Source organism: Ursus maritimus, unplaced genomic scaffold (genome assembly GCF_017311325.1).
Source record: "Ursus maritimus isolate PB19 unplaced genomic scaffold, ASM1731132v1 scaffold_17, whole genome shotgun sequence".
NCBI classification, from domain to species: domain Eukaryota; kingdom Metazoa; phylum Chordata; class Mammalia; order Carnivora; family Ursidae; genus Ursus; species Ursus maritimus.
The window spans coordinates 18,970,588-18,984,622 of record NW_024424119.1 but is presented as its reverse complement, the minus strand read 5'-3'; the positions used below and the strand labels follow the sequence as shown (position 1 = coordinate 18,984,622).

The window sequence follows — 14,035 nt, the reverse complement described above, 5'->3', positions numbered from 1 at the left end:
GCTGGAGAACACTCAGCTCTAGCCTGTACCTTCATGCAGGAATATGGATCTATCATGGGTAGGTCACATTCTCAATTTTTTTTTTTTAAAGATTTTATTTATTTATTTGACAGAGATAGAGACAGCCAGCGAGAGAGGGAACACAAGCAGGGGGAGTGGGAGAGGAAGAAGCAGGCTCATAGCGGAGGAGCCTGATGTGGGGCTTGATCCCATAACGCCGGGATCACGCCCTGAGCCGAAGGCAGACGCCCAACCGCTGTGCCACCCAGGCGCCCCCACATTCTCAATTTTAATGTAAAAGTTCACCAAATTTTCACTGTTGGCCCAATTAAAATAATAATCATTTTAAAAAATGAAAAAAATTGTTCACAGGTCAGAGTTGGCCCATGGATAATCATTATGTAATTTCAACTTTAGGAAAATAATAAAAACATACTCACTCTCCACAAAAACTTTCCCACATTTTTGGAGTCCAAAAGCAGTAAGTAGGCAGCAACCAACAGGCCATTTTTATTCCACCATATTATAGAAATCTAAAAATCAAATGGAATATGTAACACATAAAGAAGAGAAAATATTAGGAGAAGACCCAAAGCATACCAGAAATGATCTTCTCACCCGGGGGAAATTCAGAGCCCTGCAACCTAACTTTTTGGTGGGAAACAAGACTCTTAGAGAATCTGATTAAAACCAGACTCTCTTCTCAGAAACATGCAGCATAACACCTGTAAGTGCACACACACACATTTACATGCAATGCCTGAGGGTTCATACACCCTTTGAAGTCCCGCGGTGGACCCCAGCCTCAGAGCTCCTGACATGAGGGGGAGGGAGAGGGACAGGACAGAAGAGACAAAGATGCATCACACAGAGTCGCAGTTCTTCTTCGCTTCACAAAGAAAGGAATGAACAGCTGTTTCCAGAAGCTTCCAGGAATGTAAGCCCCCACCAAGGGCAGGTCACAAAGGGTGAAGATGCTGAGGAGTGCGGATGTCCAAGCACAGTGGACGGTGTACCTAGGCGAGGCCTGGGGAGGAGGACTCCAAACCAGCCCCGCCTCTCCAACCTCAAAGGTAAAGAAAGGATATGCCAGGCTGGCACTGTAGTGGGGGGGGGGCGGTTCTCTTCCTATGAAGGTGCTGATTTGATGTTTATTTTCAAAAGTTAAGAGAGTCAATTCAAATAAACCCTTTGTTAAGAGACACTGTTAGGGAGGAGGGGTCAGGGCCAGCCCCAGCCAGGTCTGCAGTGTCTCACTGGTGGGACCCTCAGATGTAGTCATGGCGACCAAGCTAGAGTCACTAGTCAACAGAGAACAGAGGGTGCCGCTAAGCCTGAGTCCAGGACTGAGAGCCTGTGTGCACCTTCCCTGGAGGCGGAGCCGAGAAGCCCATTCTGACGCACACTCTGCCACTCACTGGCCTTGACTTGACTTTTCCGCCTCAGAGTAGAAAACTCTGCAAAACGCAGGTTCATCACCACAGAACCATAGCTATTTATTTTCTGCAAAGCACTGAGCCCCTGGGGGAGAAAAAGGCTGTCTTCTCCAGGCCTAGGGCCACGCTAAGGCTTCATTGAAGGTGCTAGGAAAGCCATGGTGTTCCCAGGCTACTCTGCAAACGGGCTGCAGCCGGAGATGCTGGAAGTATCCACATGCCTCAGGTAATCTCACAGCTCCCCTTTCTTTAAAACGTGTGAATGAAAGCTTTTTTTTATATTTAGAAAAACAGAGAATCTTCATCACTATCTGGTGTGTCCTCACCAAGACCCAAACATATAGATTTCCTTGGGTTCTCTAATTGTGGAAGCAATTTTAAACTCTGTCAACAATGGCCTTATTAACCCAGATGGTGTTAATTTGCAGTTCTCTACTTAGCTTCGGTGTTTCCTTTGCATTAAACAGGAGTTAATTCCTTATTCTGAATCTTACCACCGTCCGCTCCGGAGACACACTTTCTACCAGTGGCGACCTGCATGGTATGTAGATGAGCTCTTGGAGATGAATTGAAATCCCTCAGGAGGTGGAATAATGTAGTTTGAAGGAAGCTCATATCCTACACATCTGCCTGTATCCAGAGGGCCAGAGCCATTAAGGAACACACAATTCACACTGTGTTTCAATATCGCTGTGTTTCTAGATTGCTTCCCAGTAAATCCAACTCCTGACAGTCACCTGTAATTGATTACCCTGCCTTGTCCAGCAGCTTCTATTGTTTTATTTATAATGAAACAGAACTTGATTCTCAGCAACCTCCCCAGGTCTCTTGGAAGCTATTTCATAAAATTAAAGTGTTTCTCCTATTAAAACAAAACTAAACTCAACTAAAAACAAAAAAAAAACCTTTCTCCCCTGAAATATAAGGATTTGAATCAAGCCCAACTTGGTAAGTGACTGGGAGGGACTTGGCTACATACATTCTAGCTGCTCAATGAGGCAGAGAAGATAAACTCACATTTCCTGAGCACTTACTAGGCACCATTCTCCGCTGCAGGGGCTTTATATATACGCAATCTTGTCCATTTTCATCCTCATAACCAGGAAAAGTGCTGCTATCAACATCTTGCAACACAATGAAAACTCAGGTTACCTATCATCGACCTAGTTAGAAAGAACACAAGTTGAGGGGTAGGCTTAAACCTTTGCTCTGTTCTTACCAGCTATGTGACCTAAGGCTGAGCGTCCGTTTCCTCGTGGGAAAATGGAATAGGCGTTGTAGTAGGATTAGTCTAATGAGTGCAGAAGCCCTTCACACACTGTCAGGCACATAGAGGCAGTCCCTTTCTCTGAGCTTCCTCCTTTCTAAAGCTCATGGGCTGCATGCATGCACACACACCGTCCATGTGAGTTCAAAACCAATGTACAGAAAATCGTCCTTCACAACTTGCTGAAAACATAAAACCTGGGCAGGTTCTCCTGCAGCCAGTTTTCATTCTCTGCCTCCACTCCTGAGCACACATCCCTCTCCTTACTCTTCTGTATTTCTTACCCTGTGTACCCTTTCCCTCTCCTGGTCTCTGTTCTTCTACTTCAAGCCCTCCCTTCCCTATCAAAGATTTCTTCCTTCCAGACTGCCAACCTAATCCTAATCCTGCTGGTTGGAGACTCTCTGTATCCAAAGCATCTTGATGGCCTCCACAGAAGCCCTTCCTGCATTACCACAGCCAGGAGAGGCAGTGGCAGTGGCAGTGGACCTTGTGGAAGACTGAACCACAGTTATATACATAGACTCATGTCAAACTCTTAGTAGCCTTTCTATTTCTCTGAAGCCACTTCATTGCCAGTGTATAATGGTCCGTTTAAAATGGACCTACTATTCTAAAGCAAGATGATAGAAGAGTAGGGGACTTCATCTCATCTGGTCCCTTGAATTTAGCTGGATATCTATCAAACCATTCTGAACACCCATGAATTCAGCCTAAGATGTACGAAAATATATCCGGAACTCTATAAGAAGAAAAGCGACTGCTTTTTGCAAGATAGGAGGTGTGGAGAGGTAAATCTGTGGGGAGATATCAGAAGAAGGAGGGAGCCATAAACTGGCTACTGGAAAGTGATATAACCCCAGAGGGCAAAATCGGAATTCTTAGAAATCTGCTCCAGTGAGAGACACCCCTGACTGAAAGGGGCTCGGGAAGAAAATGATAGAATTCTAGGTGGGTCAGTGTGGTCTCAGGATCCCAGGAGTCACAGAAGGAGTGGGAATGCCTGAGCTGGCAGAGTGCTGAAGCAGTGGAACGGGAAAACAAGTTATGGGCAGTAAGCCCAGGAGGGGACTCTAAGCTCAGATAGCCATAAACCGCAAACCAGGCTGGTCTCTCCCCCTGAGCACCCTGAAAAGTACTGTAACATGCTAACCATCTCCCCGGAGGGGCCAAATGGGTGCACCCATGACCAGGCAATAGCTCTTAGGGTGGAAGCCCCAGAAAGGACAGTAGGGTGACACTCAGCCTTCCCCCGGGATCAGCAGAATGGATATGCATACAAGCTCCCAGCCCCAAGGCACATTAAGGGCAGTGACGTGGGTCCCTAGGTCTCCCTCACCCACCCCGGGAAGACTGCTGTGGGCCCACACCACAGGAGTCTGTGGAGTTTGGCACACACAAAAGTGAAGACTGTCTCAGAGCATTTATTGAAGAGGGGGAACCATGATCTTTCAGCTCTAGGGCCAGACTGGGGCATAGCCATTTTTATTCTGATCCTCTAAAGAGGCACAGAAAGCCTCCCAAGAAACAAAAGCCACACAGAGGACCAGCTTACACTGGGCCCAGGGGTGATATAACTCCGCCCAGGCAAAGACACCTGAGAAGCAGCACAGCAGGCCCCGCCCCCAGAAGACAAACTGGAAGATCAGGTGCATACTACTTTATGGATCCCACAAGACTGTAAAACTCCAATGCCAGGGGAAAATAGTATATAGAGATCTAGGGTTTTTTTCTCATGATTCATTTATCTTTCAGTCTAAAATGTTCCATTTCTTTTTTTCTTTTTTTCCATTTCAACTAGTTTCTTATTTTACCAACTCTATGTTTTTAAGTAGCTTTTTAACTTTTATTTTTTATATCTACATTTTATACATATATGCTTCATTTTTGGCCCTTTTTCACTCTATTCAGATAGATGATAGATAGATAGATAGATAGATAGATAGATAGATAGATACACAAGTTTTGCTTTCTTTGCAATTTTGGGATTTAGTGTCTTCTAACACACAGATCAAAATACACTGAGGAACAAGTGAATCACCCTGCTTTGTCCACCTTGTGAAATTATAGTCTCTCTTCACCCCCTTCTTTTTTTCTCTTTTTCTATTTCATTCTGTTTTGCTTTGATTTTGTTTGCTCTTCTGTTTTGGCTTCCAACAGCTTCAGATTTGTCTAGTGTGTATTTTGCTTGGGTCATGGTTGATACTTTGGACTCTGCTCACTCGAACATTTCATGACTTCTAGTCATTTCATCTCTGGGCAAAATGACTAGAAGGAGGAATTCACCACAAAAGAAAGAACCAGAGGTAATGTTCTCTGCCACAGATGTAATCGAAATGAATATAAGATGTCAGAGATGGAATTCAGGATAGCAATTATAAAGTTAATAGCTCGGCTTGAAAAAAAGCATAAAAGACAGTAGAGAATTTCTAAGTGCAAAAATCAGATCTAATCAGGCCGAACTTGAAAATGCCATAACTGAGATGTAGTCTAAATTCGATGCTCTAACAGCCAGGGTGAATGAGGCAGAAGACAGAGTAAACGACCTAGAAGGCAGACTGATGGAAAGAAAGGAACTTGAGGAAAAGAGAGAAAAAAAACTAACAGCTCATGAAGAAAGGTTTTGAGAAATTAATGATGCCTTGAAATGAACCAACATCAGAATTATTGGTGTGTCTGAGGGGGAAGAAAGAGAGAGAGAGGGCCAGAAAGTATATTTGAGCAAATCATAGCTGAGAACTTCCCTAATCTGGGGAAGGAAACAAGCATTCCTGTCCAAGAGGCAGAGAGGACCCCTCTCAAAATCAATAAAAATAGATCAACACCTCGATATATAATAGTGAAGCTTGCAAATTTAAGAGAAAAAGAGAGAATGCTGAGAGCAGCTCAAGACAGGGGGTTCCTTACCTACAAAGGGAGGAACATCAGATTTACATCAGACCTATCCATAGAAACCTAGCAGGCCAGAAAGGGCTGACATGATATATTCAGGTACTAAACGAGAACAACATGCAGACAAGAATACTTTATCCAGCAAAGCTGTCATTCAGAATGGAAGGAGAGATAAAGAGCTTCCAGGACAGACAGAAACTGAAAGAATATGTGACCACAAAGCCAGCCCTGAAAGTAATATTAAGGGGGATCCGGTAAGCAAAAGAGAGACCCCAAGAGTAACATAGACCAGAAAGAAACTGAAACAATCTACAGAAACAGGGACTTTACAGGTAATACAATGGCACTAAATTCATATATTTCTATAATTATTCTGAATGTAAATGGGCTAAATGCTCCAATCAAAAGACACAGGGTATCAGATTGGATAAAAAAGCAAGACCCATCCATATGCTGTCTACAAGAGACATTTTAGACCTAAAGACACCTTCAGACTGAAAGTGAAGAAATGGAGAACCATATACCTCACTACTAGACCTCAAAAGAAAGCTGGGGTAGCAATCCTCATTATCAGATAAATTAGATTTTAAACCAAAGACCGTAGTAAGAGTTGAAAAGGGACACTATATCATACTTAAAGTTTCTATCCAACAAGAAGATCAAAAAATTGTAAATATTTATGCCCCCAATGTAGGAGCAGCCAATTATATAAACCAATTAATAACCAAAGTCAAGAAACACATTGATAATAATACATTAATAGTAGGGTACTTCAACACTCCACTCACAGCAATGGACAGATCATCTAAGCAGAAGATCAACAAAGAAACAAGGGCTTTGAATGACACACTGACCAGATAGACTTCGTAGATATATACAAAACATTCCACCCTAAAACAACAGAATACTCATTCTTCTCAAGTGCACATGGAACTTTTTCCAGAATAGATCACATACTGGGTCACAAATCAGGTCTCAACTGATACCAAAAGACTGAGATTATTCCCTGCATATTTTCAGATCACAATGCTTTGAAACTGGAACTCAATCACAAGAGGAAATTTGGAAGGAATTCAAACACTTGGAGATTAAAGAGCATCCTGCTAAAGAATGAATGGGTCAACAAGGAAATTAAAGAAGAATTTTAAAAATTCTTGGAAACTAATGAGAATGAAAACACATCTGTTCAAAACCTTTGGGATACAGCAAAGGGGTCCTAAGAGGAAAGTATATAGCAACACAAGGCTCTCTCAAAAAATTAGAAAAATCTCAAATACACAAGCTAACCTCACACCTAAAGGCCCTGGAAAAAGAACAGCAAATAAAGCCTAAACCAAGCAGGAGAAGAGAAATAATAAAGATTAGAGCAGAAATCAATGAACTAGAAACCATAAGAATAGTAGAACAGTTCAATGAAACTAGAAGCTAGTTCTTTGAAAGAATTAATAAGATAGATAAGCCTCTGGCCAGACTTATCCAAAAGAAAAGAGAAAGGACCTAGATTAATAAAATCATGAATGAAAGGGGAGAGATCATGACCAACACCAAGGAAATTCAGACAATTTTAAGAACATACTTTGAGCAACTATATGCCAACAAATTGGGCAATCTGGAAGAAATGGATGCATTCCTGGAAACTTATAAACTACCAAAACTGAAAAAGGAAGAAATAGGAAATCTAAGCAGACCTATAACCAGCAAGGAAATTAAAGCAGTAATCAAAACCTCCCAAAAAACAAGAGTCCAGGGCCAGATGGCTTCCCAGGGGAATTCTACCAAACATTTGAAGAAGAAACAATATCTATTCTACTGAAGCTGTTTAAAAAAAAAAAAGAAATGGAAGGAAAACTTCCAAACTCATTCTATGAGGCCAGCATTACCTTGATCCCAAAACCAAAGACCCCACCAAAAAGGAGAATTACAGACCAATATCCCTGATGAACATGGATGCCAAAATACTCACCAATATACTAGCCAATAGGATCCAACAGTACATTAAGAGGATTATTCAACACCACCGAGTGGGATGTATTCCTGAGATGCAAGCGTGGTTCAATATTTGCAAATCAATCAACATGATAGATCACATTAATAAAAGAAAAGACAAGAACCATATGATCCTCTCAATTGATGCAGAAAAAGCATTTGACAAAGTACAGCATCCTTTCTTGATTAAAACTCTTCAAAGTGTAGGGATAGAAGAAACATACTTCAATATTATAAAATCCATCTATGAAAAGCCCACAGTGAATATCATTCTCAATGGGGAAAAACTGAGAGCTTTTCCCTTAAGGTCAGGAACACGACAGGGATGCCCAGTCTCACAACTATTGTTCAATGTAGTACTAGAAGTCTTAACCTCAGCCACAAAACAACAAAAAGAAATAAAAGGCATTCAAATTGACAAAGAAAAAGTCAAACTCTCTTCTTCACAGATGACATGATACTTTATGTGGAAAACCCAAAAGACTCCACCCCAAAATTGCTAGAACTCACACAGCAATTCAGCAACATGGCAGGATACAAAATCAATGCACAGAAATCAGTTGCATTTCTATACACTAACAATGTGACTGAAGAAATAGAAATTAAGGAATCAATCCCATTTACAATTGCACCAAAAACCATAAGATACATGGGAATAAACCTAACCAAAGGGTAAAAGGATCTGTACTCTAAAAACTATAAAAAACTTATGAAAGAAATTGAGAAAGACACAAAGAGATGGAAAAACATTCCATGCTCATGGATTGGAAGAATAAACATTGTTAAAATGTCTACGCTACCCAAGCAATCTACACATTCAATGCAATCCCTATCAAAATACCATCAACATTTTTCACAGAGCTGGAACAAACAATCCTAAAATTTTTATGGAACCATAAAAGACCCTGAATAGTCAGGGGAATATTGAAAAAGAAAACCAAAGCTGGGGGCATCACAATGCCTGACTTCAAGCTATATTACAAAGCTGTGATCATCAAGACAGCATGGTACTGGCACAAAAACAGACACATAGATCAATGGAACAGAATAGAGAACCCAGAAATGGACCTTCCACTCTATGGTCAATTAAGCTTTGACAAAGCAGGAAAGAATATCCAATGGAAAAAAGACTCTCTCTTCAATAAATGGTGCTGGTAAAATTGGATAGCCACATGCAGAATAATGAGACTGGACCATTCTCTTACACCATACACAAAGATAAACTCAAAATGTGAGACAGGAATCCATCAAAATCCTAGAGGAAAACACAGGCAGTAACCTCTTACACAGCAACCTCTTACAAGACACGTCTCTAAAGGCAAGGAAAACAAAAGCAAAAATGAACTATTGGGACTTCATCAAGATAAAAAGCTTCTACACAGCAAAAGAAACCATCAACACAACTAAAAGGCAACCTATGGAATGGGAGAAGATATTTGCAAATGACATATCTGATAAAGGGCTGGTACCCAAGATCTATAAAGAACTTACAAAACTCAACACCCAAAAAAAACAAATAATCCAGTCAAGAAATGGGCAGAAGACCTGAACAGATATTTCTCCAAAGAAAACATACAAATGGCCAACAGACACATGAAAAAATGCTCCACATCACTTGTCATCAGGGAAATACAAATCAATACCACAATGAGATTCCACCTCACACCAGTTAGAATGTCTAAAATTAACAAGACAGGAAACAAATGTTGACAAGGATGTGGAGAAAGGGGAACCTGCTTACACTGTTGGTGGGAATGCAAGCTGGTACAGCCGCTCTGGAAAATAGTATGGAGGTTCCTTAAGACATTAAAAAATAGAACTACCCTACAACCCAGGAATTGTACTATTGTGTATTTACCCCAAAGATTCAGAGGTAGTGAAATGAAGGGGCACCTGCACCCCAATGTTCACAGCAGCAATGTCCACAATAGCCAAACCGTGGAAGGGGCCCAGATGCCCTTCAACAGATGAATGAATAAAGAAGATGTGGTTCATATATACAATAGAATATTACTCAGCCATCAGAAAGGATGAATATCTACCATTTACATCAACATGGATGGAACTGGAGGGGATTATGCTAGGTGAAATAAGTCAATCAGAGAAAGACAGTTATCATAAAATTTCACTCATATGTGGAATATAAGAAATAGTGCAGAGGATCATAGGAGAAGGGAGGGAAAACTGAATGGGAAGAAATCAAAGAGGGAGACAACCCGTGAGAGACTCTGGACTCTGGGAAACAAACTGAGGGTTGCTGGAGGGGAGGTGGATGGGAGGACAATAACTGGGTGATGGGCATTAAGGAGAGCATGTGATGTGATGAACACTGGGCGTTATATGCAACTGATGAATCACTGAACACTACATCGGAAATTAATGATGTACTATATGTTGGCTAATTGAAGTTAAATTAAAAAACAAATAAATAAAAAATAAAATAAATAGGGGCGCCTGGGTGGCACAGCGGTTAAGCATCTGCCTTCGGCTCAGGGCGTGATCCCGGCGTTATAGGATCGAGCCCCACATCAGGCTCCTCCACTAGGAGCCTGCTTCTTCCTCTCCCACTCCCCCTGCTTGTGTTCCCTCTCTCGCTGGCTGTCTCTCTCTCTGTCGAATAAATAAATTTAAAAAAAAAATCTTAAAAAAAAAATAAATAAATAAATAAATAGACCCTACTGATTTGAGATGAAGGTATATCTACATGATCCCTCCCAGTCCATTCAAAGACCATGAAGACAAGTGGAGTACTGATACCCTGACAGCAGCCAATAATCACACATGTGACTTCTTTTGGTTCCACTCAATTACCACAATCACCTTGTTTCTCTGAATATCGACATGCAATTTTCCACGCCTGTCTTCCTTTCTTGGTCTTTGTCTACTTATTGGCTGGAAAATCAATGTACGCACTCTAGTCTCGTACCTTGCGAATCTGAGAAAATTGAGGAAACTAACACTTCTGTGGCATAATCCCCTTAAATGCTCAAAGGTCTAATGACAAAATACACTGTTTACCATAGCATTGTTCTCCATTTCATCTCAAATGTAACAGCAATAATGGTGGGGAGCAGGTGCGCCTGTGTGGCTTAGCCGGTCAAGCATCGACTCTTGGTTTTGGCTTAGGTTGTGATCTCAGCGTCATGGGATCGAGCCCCATGTCCGGCTCTGCAATCAGCACAGAGTCTGCTTGAGATTCTCTCTCTCTCTGTCCCACCCCACCTCGTGCACACACTCTCTCTCTAAAATAAATAAATCTTTAAAAATAATAATAATAATTAATAATAATAATAATGGTGGGGAGCAGATGTGGAGTGCTTTCTGTGTGTTAGGCCCTTTGCTCAGAGGTTTGCACACCAACCCTGAGAAGCTGATGATATTATCCTTACTCTACAGACAAGGGAACTTGAGATTAGGCAACCTTGTCCAAACAATGATCAAAGGGAAGGGAGTGAAATATCTTCTAAGGAGCAGATACATAAGGTATTACTGTGGAAGGATTATGAGTCTCAGACCAGATAATCCTGAGTTTAACTCCTAGGTGCTCAACAACTGAATACCAAGGAAAGCTGCTTCACCTCATATAGCCTCAGTTTTCTTTTTTCATCTCTAAAATGGGAACAATAAATCCTATTGTACTCCTATTATTGCAGGAGTCCTTGTGGGAGTAAACTAATATAGAGAATAGAGTCTGAACCATAATAAAACCTCTGTGGGTGTTTATTACCTTCCCCTCCCTTATGATTGCTATGTTATCATATAACCCAGCCAGCGGGCCTTCCCGAGTAACGCTCACGGCCCTGTGCTAACCAATTTTGAAAATATGTATTTATTACCCAGACACCCTTTAGGGCCATTGCAGTCTCAAGGAGATCTATCTCAGTTTATAGACCAATGGCCCAAGTAATCATTAAAATCTAATAAGTGTGTGTTTGGTCAATTCTGTTGTCACGCATGAGCACTAAGTCTTTGCACTACAAATCTTCTTGCAACATTTTTTCTAACTCATTACATATTTCTGCAGTGGATTTTTAACTCACTTCTGTTGTATTTTTTTGTTTAAGAGTGAGAGGGAGCCAGCTCCTATAACCCATCTCCCTTGTAGTGATTCTGCTTGTCTACAAGAGTCTAGATACCACACATGTCCTGTACTGAGGTGATACTTGGACTGAGTATGTCCCAGGCAAACTCACACCCTTGAAAATAATGGCTTAAAATAGGAATGCTGACACCACCTTAACTCAAACAGCACAAATTCAGGGCTATAATTTTCTATGCTACTTAATCTCCTGATACAAAAACCTCTGTTGCTCAAGGGAATTCTTCATCTAGTCCAGAGGAAAAAAATATTCTCTCAAGGATGTAATAAGTTAACAAACCAAATTAGCATGTAGTAGGGTTTTGCAGCTCTTATCATCCACATTAACCTCAGGGCTCTCCAAGGCTAATGTCTTTAGTTGTGCTGTTTTTTGCTTGCTGTCTCCAGACCACTAACCTTATTTCTCCATGGGGGAATTGAAAGCTGTGCTGCTTTGCAAATCTCCCTCTGATTTCCGTTCTTTTTGGTGGAGCTAAGTCTTCAGTTTCCAAGGTCAAATGAGCTAAGCCCCTTCCAAGAGGAGCTTACTTCTGACTGACACAACAAGGGGCTACTCTTTTTAGCAGACCCTTGCTGGCGGGGGCATCATTAAAACAATTCTCCGCCATTTGAAATGCAACTTTCCTCTCTATGCACATCTGTGGGCCTCAGAAGAGACACATGGAGCAGCAGCGCCACCTGCTGGTTTTCCCTACATAATTTTTGCTGCACCGTTCTCTTTGGGGTTCGGCTTTTGCATCACAGAATGAGGTTAGCTCACTTTGGGACTCTGTCACCCCCATGCAGGTCAAACGCTAGAATATCTTTAATAACCTTTTTTTAGGCCCCGCCTAATGAGATGATTTATCTTTAGGCCTAAATTTTGAGATGGAGGAGGAAATGAGAAAGTCAAAATTGGAAATATACAAAATGTTTGTCAGCTCCCAATGGCGTCTTCTCCAGACCCCTGTGGGCATTCCTGTTCAACTTGTTATGTGTCATATTGGCTGATCAAGGACCTAGTTGCATAGTTGACACCATGGCATATGGTCAGCTTCTGTCTCTGTATCAGAGTGGAAAAACAATGGTCCAATAAGTGATTTTTTTTTACCTGATGCAGAAAAGCCTATTTTCCCTTAAGTTGCAGGAAAGCTGCCTAAATATGACATCATGGCAAAAATGCCTCAAAACAGGAATTGCATATGACACTATGGATAGCTTAGTGATCAAATGGACCAGTTGACTGGTGCTACCAAGGACGGCAAGGTCATGAATCTAACACCAAGGGCAAGTTTAGAAAAATCCTGTTCCATAGGGAGGGAAAACTGACATTTAGGAATGGTGGGTGCCTGCAGGTACATAAGCTGTCCAATTTTATTTTGCCAAATACCATCACCTTCATCAGTGGCAGAAAAATAAATATTGAATATCAGCTATAGGAAAGAAAATTATGATGTGCCTTTCCCTCAGGAAAAAATTCCTATGCATCCCAAAACCCACAATGAGGCCATTCTGCCTTATCCACCTCTCCAGTGGACCACATTATATGTTTTTCATATCCAAAAAAATAAAGATAGAGATGTTTTATATTCTCAAGGTTTTAAAGGGACTTATTATTCCTATGAGATTGTAAGTCAACTATTATCTTGCAGGCAATATAGATAAACCACTGAGAAATCAGAATTTTCCCCACCACAGCATTGAAACAGTTCTTTCAAGATCACCAAGGACCTCCACTTGTCAAATCAATGGTGAGTTTTCTGTCTTCAAGAACTGAAAGAGGAGAAATGATTTCCCGAGGTCACAATGGAGGACACCAGAGTTAGGTCTCTCACCTCCCCTGCTTACTGGGGCAGCATATTCTCTGTGACAGCAAGCAGGCTTTATGGGTATCTCATTGTATTCTTTCTGTTACATTTTAGATTTTTTTATTGCTTTTCATATTCCAAAGTAATACATGCATAAATGTTAAAATAGCAGTAAAGGATGAGGACGAACAAAAATCACCCACAATCCCACTACTCAGAGATGACCATTGTTAACATTTTGGTGTATTTCCTTTGTGTGTATGTGTGTGCATGCATATGCGTGCATGTGTGTGTGTGTGTGTGTGTGTGTGTGTGTGTGTGACAGAGAGAATATTTTCTAGTTTTCTATTGGCATTTTCCTCATATATGTATATGTATTCTGAACATATACACATATACATATTCGTATAACATATATCATCATACATATCATCATGGAGAAAATGTTTTAATCTTAACAGCTAACACTACAATGCATGTTAAGGAAAAAAGATTTAAAAAAAAAACAAAACTTTGGGGTGCCTGGGTGGTTCAGTTGGTTAAGCATCTGACTCTTGGTTTCGGCTCA

General features: G+C 41.1%; 1 long non-coding RNA gene across 2 annotated transcripts in view; it reads right to left on the bottom strand.

The window, feature by feature from the left end:
• Window positions 1–14,035, bottom strand: part of LOC103667009 — a 164,763-nt gene that overhangs the window by 42,259 nt on the left and 108,469 nt on the right. Inside the window, exon 4 of one of the 2 annotated variants that reach the window (XR_005835198.1) lies at window positions 441–533. The exons of the other annotated variant lie outside the window; for it this stretch is intronic. This is a non-coding gene — a long non-coding RNA (uncharacterized LOC103667009). The remainder of the gene's footprint in view (window positions 1–440; window positions 534–14,035) is intronic. 2 annotated transcript variants of the gene reach the window in all.